Source organism: Phyllostomus discolor, chromosome 11 (genome assembly GCF_004126475.2).
Source record: "Phyllostomus discolor isolate MPI-MPIP mPhyDis1 chromosome 11, mPhyDis1.pri.v3, whole genome shotgun sequence".
NCBI lineage: Eukaryota > Metazoa > Chordata > Mammalia > Chiroptera > Phyllostomidae > Phyllostomus > Phyllostomus discolor.
The window spans coordinates 38,747,860-38,756,406 of record NC_040913.2 but is presented as its reverse complement, the minus strand read 5'-3'; the positions used below and the strand labels follow the sequence as shown (position 1 = coordinate 38,756,406).

At 33.6% G+C, this 8,547-nt stretch overlaps 1 pseudogene; it reads right to left on the bottom strand.

Moving 5' to 3' along the window:
• Positions 1-1,513: 1,513 nt before the first annotated feature.
• On the bottom strand, positions 1,514-2,533 carry LOC114508817 (annotated as a pseudogene).
• Positions 2,534-8,547: the final 6,014 nt, after the last annotated feature.

Genomic DNA, 8,547 nt, shown 5'->3' with positions numbered 1-8,547 from the left:
AGGATTTTGGAAATTCATTAGTGCCTCTAAATGTGTTTAGCAGGGTGTATGTAATCAGAATAAGCAGATATTGTGCATTTTTAGTTCCTGATTAAAAGTTTTAACTTCTGTCTTTGAGACTCACAATAAACATCTCATTTCTTTTCATCCTCCTAGATTTTGCTCCTTGAACTCTTTTCTATAAACACCAATCACTTGAAATTGAATATCCAGAAGATGAGCCATTTCAAGTGTCATATGTCCTGCCTTTGTAAAATATGCTAATATAGAAAATTATAAGGGATGTAGTTTAAAAAAAAAACATATTTTGCTCTTTTCCATTCAAGGCAGATGCCACCACTAAACACTGAAGTATTATTGCAGGCATATTTTATATGTATAGCAAACATTAAAAACTGATTTAGTTGAATTTTTCTTAGACTCCAAGATTGCTTCTAAAAAATCATATAAGACTAACTCACATTCATGACAGATTTATTAAGGACAAGTGAAATATTAAATCCTTGCAAGTTATATTTTACATTAAAGGTAAATTAAAACTATAAGTTTAATTGTGCACAGACGAGCCCAGTCTTAGGAAACAGTAATCAGGTACTGTTTAATTTTCCTGCACTGAGCAGATAGATTCATCAAGACCCACTGAGTCTCTCTAGTAATTTTCTGTGTCCTTTGTATGTCTGACATTTGCTTTATTAGAATCAGGTCTCCTTATAAGCATAAAGCAAAGCTCATTTTTACATTAAGGGGAAAGGATGGCATCACCATACCAATAGTTTTATCTGGAAAAATATATTTCTGTTGTTCTCTATAATGATATACTTGAGAAGAAAAAAATCTTTAAGATAGAATTTTACTTTAATAAAATTGATCTACTCATTAAATAGTTTAATAATGAATGGGGTTTTATGTGTGAGTGTGCTTAAGTTTAAAATATATAGAATTAAAAGAGCAATGTAAATTTGTCAACAAATGATATTTTGAACATTACTGAGGGAAGAAGTCATCAAAATAAAATGTCTTATAAAGTTAAAGGTGCAGTATTAACAACAAATTACAGTCACACAAAATTGTAAGTGTAGTTCAGGATAAGGGTAATCAGGAGGGGAATTAATCTAAACTACAGCAAAGGGAGTCTTCAAACTGCCCTCCCAACAGGGCTGCTGATTGTTCCTTTCATCTCTTCTTGTGATCATGAGCTCTTTTGAAAACATAATGGAGTAACGTGTTTGGTAATTTGCAGTGTGTTCTTCAAGCTGCACAAAGTATAGGGTAGTTAAGTTTCATGTGGTTCCCATGTTATCCTGTTTGGCAGAATGATCTACTGGAAAGCATATTCCATTGCCACACTAGTCAACCCCTTTTAAGTTGTAATTTCCTCCTTATCTTTAGTGTAAACACCTCCATAGCTCCTTCCACCCAACTCTCCTGCTGTGATGGCTGCCTCCAGCAATTAAACCATTGTGGCTGAGAAAGGAGCCACTACTGAAGCAGGAGTTGTTAGCATGCTACTATATCAATAGCCTCTAGTACCAAATACTCCACAGAATCTACTCTTCTTAGAATGTCTATGTCTGCTATCTTTGAAGTGGTGTTCCACTTCATATTTTAACCATGATGGCACTTCTTGTTTAGCTTCCACAAGATGATCCAACAAATCTTTCATAATATTTATGTTTCCTTTGTTGAAAGGAAAGGAGGTAAGACCAAGATTTCCTACAAATCATGTATAGCAGCCCTGGATGGTGTAGCTCAGTGGATTGAGTGCAGGCCTGAGAAGCAAAGGGTCGCTGGTTTGATTCCCAGTCAGGACACATGCCTGGGTTCCAGGCCAGGTCCCCAGTAGAGGGCATGAGAGAGGCAACCACACATAGATGTTTCTCTGTCTCTCTTTTTCCTTCCCTTCCCCTGTGTCTAAAAATAAATAAATAAAATATTTTTAAAAATCATGTACAGCCAAAGCAATGTACATATTCTTCATTATTATTTGGTAAGTCAAATTGATAATAGTTTTATATTTGAAATGTCCAGTGTTCTTGCCGTTAGTGAATAGAGGCACTAGAATTGGGCTTTTCCTGAGAGAAACTGGGAAAGTTCTCTGCTCTTTTTCTCTCAAGATTAGTCCTCATGGATACCAGTACAAGCATATAATTTATGGAATAAGAAGCCCTCCAGAGAATCTGCACTCTTTTTGGTCTCCACAAACACTAAGGTCAGTGAATCCTTGCCTGTTGCATTTAGGAGACCAAGCAGAAATCACTGATTCTTTTTGTGTAATATTCTCAGAAAGTATATCAAATATTTCTATAACTATAAAAATATGTTCATCCAAGAAATCATGAGCAAGCATCTGTGTTTCCTTTGGAGCAGTTACTATCTTATTGTGGTGAACTTCCTTTGTTGGCATAGTATCTTTTTCATGTATACTACTTATTTGAGTTTCAAACCCCACATCTAACTTTGGGTCAGCTTTGTGCAACCCCAAGTATTTATAAAAGCCCAATTCAATATTTTTCCTTTCCATCATATCAGACATGTTTGTGGGAAAAGATAATAGTATGTGACACCCATATTATAAATCTCATGAACACCACCATAAGCAAATCAAGGACTAACTCTAGATCTGTATGAAAAATTGCTGTCTACTTTATAGATTAGTGCGGCTAATTATATTGTTGTTAATATAAAAGAGATTATGTGCAATACCTATACCTTCCTTTTTTCTTCATGGCCCTCAAAATATCACCTGGACCATATGAATAACTCTGACTCATGATGGGCAAGAAAAATGGCACAATTTTCCCAGACACTGGTCACAAACTAGCAAAGTTGTTTCTGGTTTTTCTTTCCCCCTTTTTTTTTGTCGTTGATCATAGGAGTAGCATTTGTTTGCACTGGAACTGGGTGAGAATAGCAAGTAAACTTAATGTTTCCCATCATAATTCTCCTTCTCAACATCACTAAAACTTTCAATATGTGGGTGACAGTTGTTGTCTGTTGCCTCCAATGTTATATTTCTCCAAGCTACTCTCAGTGTTATCTCCAGAAAAGTGTTCCTGTGCCAACTGTTCACTTTATGGGAGTGAGTTTGACCAATTGTCTTCATCTGATTTGCCGCACCAGTGACTGTTTTTATCACCAAGCTCAAATTTGCCAAGCCACTTGTCAACACACTGCCAGTGCTGTCATAGAACACTTCATCCATGATTACCAAACCTTCCCTTGATCCACTTCTATAATCGCTAAAGAAGATAAATATTGTCCCATGAATCACTATGAGATCCAAAACTGCTGTATACATCCTTATCTTTATTAGATTTCCACTCTGAACTGAATTTATTCTAGATTATTTTTGAACTTCTCTCTACTTTAAATGTGAAGGAATATTCAATCATTTGCTGTCTATATGTCCTCTACTGTGAATATCTTCAAGGGTTCATGAGTGTACCAGCAAACAGTGGGTTCAGCCTCAGCACCTTTTCCACTGCCACAGGACCATCCTTGAAGAGCACAGAGGGATTAGAATCTTCTACTGCAGGATGAGAGTGGTCGATTTACAGAGAGGTCTTTACCAGGGAAGTATGGCTCTCTAAAATGTTTAGAATTTTGTCCAAACAGTGAGGTTCAAAATAAATATTTTTAACAATTTATGATTAAAAAAAGTTTTAGGACATTATCTCCCACCAATTATCAGGTATGGCTAAGCAAAGTATTTCTACACTGGCACAATGTCATGTTTTATATATTTCTAAATGGATTCTAAATTATATAACTTTCAAATAATCTCTTTACATTTATTTAATTGATACTTTCTAATTATTCTATCTTTTCAGATCGAATATTATTGCAGAAATTTCAGACAAAAGGGCTGATTAAGATTTTACAATTTTTGTGCGGGGTTTTTGTTTATTCTATTCTGAGTTAAACTGTGACTTAATAGTCTATGCTTCTCTGTGATAAGGAATTAACTTAATTAAATTTTGGGCTACTAAGCAAAGAACTGTGAATTTACTCAGTGGTTTGCAGTTAGCATAATGATACAATGTAATAGTGCAAAGACAAAACTATAATTTTAGGGAAAACTCTGAATTCCAATTTTGACCATAAATGGTTTTGTATAAAATATTATTGCAGTTTGAATCACTAAAACAAAATGGATCTGGGAATATATTAGACAAACAAACATTATAGCTAATATGTCTTGACATAGCCCAAGTTAAATGATGGCAAGTTCAATGAAAACTCTTCACTCTTGTGTGTAAAGTACAACATGTATAAATGTTATAAGTTAATAGATTGCCATGATCTTGACTTTATAAAGATAATTTTTTAGGTCTCAAAGTACAATGCAAATAAGTAATCGAATCCCCAATATAAATATATATTATTTTATTAATGATAATTTCTGAATTATGCACAAATGGAGTATAATCAATACTTTTTTAGTTTGTGTTCTTTGCAGTTGATAAAGGATAATAAATTGTAAGTATTCAGTATGATGTGATTTGAAAGCTATGAATGATCTATGAAAGTACATATGCCTTCTGTTACTTTACAGAGGAAGTTAGCTGACTTGCATATGTGAAGCTTGCTATCTAATGACAGGTTTGAGAGAATAAGTCAACATACCTGATTCCTATGTTAATGATGTTTTTCTGTGCAAGATGCAACCTTTCTTTTTTAACTAACACTAATGCATACTAAATGAATGATTCACATGGATACTACTATTTCTCTAATGAAGCCTTCTCTGCTTTACAATGATTATGCCTCCTGAATTAACTAGGAAAATAACTATAAGATTTCTTCTTTTTGTTCTTAGTACATAGTTGTCTCAATCTCCACCCTATGTGATTTTCTCTTACCTCTACTAAAACCTATTGAGTAATAGAAAATAAATTTATCTTCCTATATATTCAGAAATTTCCCAGAAAGAAACACAGTAAAAGGCCTAAGAAGAAGACAAAATGGATGCTTAGAATTTTGTTTGGTGGGAACTTAACCATCCTTGGTAAAGATTGTTTAAATGTGTTAATGCTACACACTTTTTTTCTCATATGGATTGCCTCTGAGAAGCACAATAAGAGAGGGAAATGATTAAATGTTAGTTCTATATATGTTTCTTCCTTTCTTCCTTCCTCCTTTCCTCCTGCTTTCTTTCTCTTCCTTCTTTTCTTTTTGTCCTTGCTTTAAAATAATAACGCAAAATAAATATGCTGGTACATACTGAGGGTCTGTTTATTTTTTATAATTTTATATAAGTTATACTATAGCATAACTAAAAATAATAAAAAAGTTTAAATAAGGACAATATACCCTAATTGGTAACCATTAAACTTGGCAGAAGAAATATTTATATAATTTTAGGGGAGAAATGAATGAGAAAAAGCCCCACATGTACTTTAGCTTAAGTTTACATTCTGAACTCGAAATCTTGTAAGTGAAATATCAAAACATTCTTCCTTATGCTTATTTAAATAGGTAACAGATATTCACAAGACTGTATAGTGTGGGATTTCATTGGAAGAGATTAGTGGTCCCCTGGCCCCCCTGAACTCACTAGTTTATTCAACTAAGAAAGATGAAAAACTAGGTCTTCAGGCTTATATTCCTCAAATTATAGATATTCCCAAAACAAGCATACATTTTTAAAAATAGCAGAAACAATAAAAGTCTACAAACTCTTCAAATATTTTCATATCAAATCCTATGGATAATTAGGCAACCAGCCCCCATATCATTGCTGAGTGAGAGGGGGATCAGTGAGTGAACCTTCCTGAGATTTTCATGTTGTCAAACTATTAAAACTGTTTTCTTCACAGATCCAGGATTTAAAGCTATATCTTTAGGTTCATATACTTTCAAGTTATGCTTCCTTAATCCTTGTAATCATTTCCTCTCACTTAAAAGTGTCATTATTTGATTTCCTAGATAATGATACACAGACTCATTTGGATTATTATTATATTAATATTATTAATATGTAACAGATTAATCTATACTGATGAAAATCTCTATACCATCTGCAATGCCAGGCAGATTCTTACTCAGGGCAAGGTCATATCCATCAGTCAACTCCCACTCTAAACTATTATATTCAGTTATTTTCCCTAAATGTAGTTATAAAAAATAATAAAATAATGCAATTTTATCTTTTCATTTTTATTCCTTCTTGGTCTTATCTTCTCTTTTATGTTTTCCAGTTCTAGCTCCTTTGATTTTTACTATTTGATTATGAAGGAAATTATCAAGCATACAAAGAGCCTCTACTGTATGCTGAACAATGTACCAATGACTTTTCAAACATTTCATTGTTTTTCACCTTTGCAGCAGTTTTCATAGACTCATCACACATCTAACATTTCAAATAAGGAATTTGAAGTATAGAAAAGTAAAGTAGAGTTAATCAAAATCAAATAAAGCAAATTGTAGATGAGGGTTTGTATTCAGATGTTCTGATTATAAATCTGTTATACCATAGACATCTTCCATAACATAAGTGCCTTTATAAATTTTTTGTTTATTTCTATATTTTTTATATAGTGATGTATTCTGATATGACATTGTTTGTTCTTTTAGTTTCTTCTTTCCCTTCTTTTTTCCCTTCCTTCCTTCTGTTCTCTTTTCTTCTTTTCTCTTTTTTTCCATTTTTTTTTCACCAGTCCTGATATGATAATGTGTTTGTATTCAAGATAAAAATATTTGACATGAGAGGTCTGGAGAGTATTTGCCTTTATAATGAATTTGTATAGGATATATACCATAAAATCTCCATTCCCGATGAGAAAATATAATTCAGGATTTATTTCTACTACTTTTATATGTTTTTTTCTGTCTTCTGAGCATTTAACAGAAATTTATGGGCTGAATCACATAAACTATCTGCATGGGGGGTCAGTGTTAATATCCAGTTTATTATACAGTAAGTGGGCACACAAAAACAACATATTAATAAGTTGCCTGAGGTCCGGTAGAGAACCTCAATGTCAACACAGCAAAGATAAAATTTCTTTTCTTTTCTTTCTGTTAAGCACTTTATTTCCATTTAATATTGATACAAAATTGATTTATAGTATCAAGATTCATGAACTATATCCAAGTCTGTAAAAAGCTATGCTATGAAAACAATTTGCTTAAGCTTGTACAAGTTATCTTCTGTCGTTGTCCACTCAGGATGTTATAACAAAATACCACAGACTCATTATCGTATACACTACAGATAATTATTTCTCACAGTTACAAAGCCTCAAAATCAGAGATCGGGAGGCCAACATGATCAAGTGACACTACTTATTGCATTCTCACATAACAGAAGGGGCTAAGGATGTCTCTGCAACCTTTTTTTTATAAGGCAGGATTCTCATTCGTTGAGGCTCCATCATAACAACATAAGCACCTTCTAAATGTCCCATCTAGTAATATCATCATCTTAGAGGTTAGGGTTTCAACATATTGATTTGGGAGGGAGACAAACATTTATAGCATAGCCACAACATCTACTTATACTCAAAAAAGCTTGAAGCTTTGGGATTTGACTTTTCATTTGCTTTATATTTGCTTTCCTATAAGGAATTACTTAACATTACTATGATTTGCTTCTCATTATCATTTTTTAACATTTTTAAAATTTATTTGTTTTTAGACAGAGGGAAAGAAAGGGAGAAAGAGAGGGAAAGCAACATCAATGTGTGGTTGCCACTTGTGTACCCCCTACTGGGGACCTGTTTGATTCCCAATGGAGAAACATGCCTGGGTTAACATCCTGCTTGGTTCACAGGCTGGCACTCAATGCACTGAGCAACACCAGCCAGGGCTGCTTCTCAGTATTTCAGTCTAGTATACTATATTTTTCTGTCAAGGTTATTATGAGACCCATTAGATTATAGAGACCAAAATTCCAGCTATCTGGAAGGTATTCATCAATGCCAATATTAGGTTTTGCCTCTCTTTACTCTATAAAATTAAGTTAGGTACTATTAAATGTCCTTTCAATTGCCTTTTGGTAAAGTATATGTACCTATAAAATAAATTATATCTGTATTATTTGCATTTAATTCCCTTATAGTAGCTTACTGGCACACAGTAAAATTTTAATGAACGCCTATTAAATAAATAATAATTCTGAGATTTCTGATTCTGTGCATAAGGAGCTTGAGAGCCACCACTCTGTCTGAACAAGTAAAAAGTTAAACGAGCTGAAATCATCAGCTCTTCCAGAATCCCTAAGAAAGAAGAAGACATAAAGCAAACCACTACCTGTATGAGACATCAGACATATAGACAAATAAAGAGAATAACACCTTACTAGAGCAGAGGCACATTAGCCCAAACTTCAGTGAAAACCAGTGCCAAGGTAGGAAAACCCAGACTATAATTACCACAGTTCTGTAGGTTCAGTGTGGGTAATCATGAGAGTTAGAAATTCCATGGGGATTGGATACTTAAGGGGGCCCTAGATATGTAAGATTTACCTCAGAGTTCAACCTAAAAGCCAGAGAATCCCTCTTGTTTCATGCAGGGGAGAAGAAAATGAACCATTTTGAAACACAC